Below are 2626 nucleotides of genomic sequence, written 5' to 3' on the forward strand. Positions count from 1 at the left end.
ACCCTTCTTTCACCCCTACTCCCTTATCCCCTTCCCCTCCTACTTCCTTGCAGGGTTAGATAGATTATTCTGCCCAATTGAATGTATATGTTATTCGCTCTTTGAGTCAGTTCTGATGAGAGTAAGGTTCACTCACTCCCTTGAACCTCCCCCATTTTCCCCTACACACCATAAGCTTTTTCTTGCTTTTTTATTTAAGAAACTTTACCCCATTCCACCTCACCCTTTCCCATTCTCCCAGTGCATTCCTCTATCATCCCTTAATTGTATTATTTTTAAAGATATCATTCCTTCATATTAAATTCACACCTGTGCCTTCTGTCTAAATATACTCCATCTACCTGCCCTAATAATGAGAAAGTTCTTATGAGTTACCAGTATCATCTTTCATGTAGGAATGTAAACAGTTTAACCTTTTAATATCCCTTATGATTTCTTTTTCCTCTTTACCCTTTTATGGTTCACTAAGGTCTTCTATTTGAAAGTCAAATTTTCCATTCAACTCAGGTCATTTCATCACAAGTGTCTGAAAGTACTCTCTTTCATTGAATTCCCAATTTTATGCTGAAAGATTATACACAGTTTTGTTGGGTAGGTGATTATTGGTTGTAATCCCAATTCCTTTGCTCTCCAGAATATCATATTACAAGCTCCCTGATCCTTTCATGTAGAAGCTGCAAGATGTTGTGTTATCCTGTCCACAGTACATCTTTTTATTTTCTTTCTGGCTGCTTGTAATATTTCTCCTTAATCTTGGAGTTCTAGAATTTGGCTATAAAATTCCTGGAAGTTTTCATATTGGGATCTCTTTCAGGAGGTAATTGATGGGTTCTTTCAATTTCTATCTTGCCTTCTGCTTCTAGAATATCAGGGAAATTTTCCCCAATAATTTCTTGGAAGATGAACTCTAAGCTCTTTTTTATCTGTTTTCAGATAAGTACAATGAATTCCACATTATCTCTCCTGGATCTATTTACCAGGTCAGCTGTTTTCTCAAGGAGATATTTCACATTGCCCTCTATTTTTTATTCAATTGCATTTGCTTTATTGTGTCTTGATTTTTCATAAAGTCATTAACTTCTATTTGTTCAATTCTAATTCTTAAGCGATTATTTTCTTCAGAGAGCTTTTGTATCTCCTTTTGCATTTGGTTTTTCAAGCTGTTGACTTTTTTCATGACTCTCCTGCATCATTCTCATTTGTCTTTCCATTTTTTCTTCTACCTCTCTTACTTTATCTTCAAAGTCCTTTTTGAGCACTTACATGACCTGAGTCCAATTCATATTTTCCTTGAAAGCTTTGGATACAGGAGTCTTGTCTTTGTTACCTTCTTCTAAGGGTGTATTTTGAGTCTCCTTGTCACCAAAGAAACTTTCTATATTTGACCATTATTTCTTTTTTTTTTTTTTTTTGCAGGGCAATGGGGGTTAAGTGACTTGCCCAAGGTCACACAGCTAGTAAGTGTCAAGTGTCTGAGGCCGGATTTGAACTCAGGAACTCCTGAATCCAGGGCCGGTGCTTTATCCACTGTGCCACCTAGCCGCCCCCTTGACCATTATTTCTTAAAAAGAAATAAAGAAAAAAGAAAGAAAGAAATGCAAATGATCAATAGGCATATAAAACAATCCCCAAATAACTAATATTTGGAATTTAAATCAAAACAACTATGAATTTACTTCTTGAAACCCTCAGATTGGCAAAGACAACAAAAAAGAAAAATGACATTTTTTTGGTGGGGATGCAGAAAAAAGGAACACTATTGCATTGCTGAAGATCTGTGTTTTGATGTAGTCATTATGGGAAACGATTTGCAGTCATGCCCAAAAGTCACTAAACTGTGCTTGTTCTTTGATCCAATACTAGTAGTAACTAGTGATATTTTAAAAGTGGAAAATGGCAACATATACAAAAATATTCCCATCATACTTTTTGTCTCAACAAAGAAATGGAAACAAAAATGGCACCCATCAGTTTCAGAATGGATGAGCAAATTATGTTATATGAAAGTAATGGGGTATCATTCTGCCTTAAGCATGACAAAAGGGAAGGATTAGAAACAAACTTAATATTGAGTGAATTGAACAAAACCTGGAAAGCAAAGTATCTTTTTGCCTACAACCCTGTAAAGAAAAACAACTTTGAAAGACAATGGTTTTTATCAGTGCAATGTATAGCCTCTGTTCTTGGAAAAAAGGTATGCTTTCTATGCCTTGACTGATAGACTACTAGGGCTGAATGAGACCTAAAGTTTTAGAAATGACTAATGTGTGGATTTGTTTCGTTAGAACATGCTTATTTGTTACAAGAGAGGATCTGGGGAGGGAGAGGTCTGAGTTGGACAGAGAGGTACAATGACAGTAATTCTCCCAGAAACAAATAATAATTTTTAAAAAGAACATCAATGAATCATTTATTGTTTTTATTTTTATTTTATTTTGTGGGGCAATGAGGGTTAAGTGACTTGCCAAAGGTCACACAGCTAGTAAGTGTCAAGTGTCTGAGGCCTGATTTGAACTTAGGTCCTCCTGAATCCAGGGCCAGTGCTTTATCCAATGTGCCACCTAGCTGGCCCACAATGAAGTATTTAAAATGCATGGAAAAGAACAGGATAAAATTTAGAGGCAGA

This window comes from Dromiciops gliroides, chromosome 4, assembly GCF_019393635.1.
Source record: "Dromiciops gliroides isolate mDroGli1 chromosome 4, mDroGli1.pri, whole genome shotgun sequence".
In the NCBI taxonomy this organism is placed as follows: Eukaryota; Metazoa; Chordata; class Mammalia; order Microbiotheria; family Microbiotheriidae; genus Dromiciops; species Dromiciops gliroides.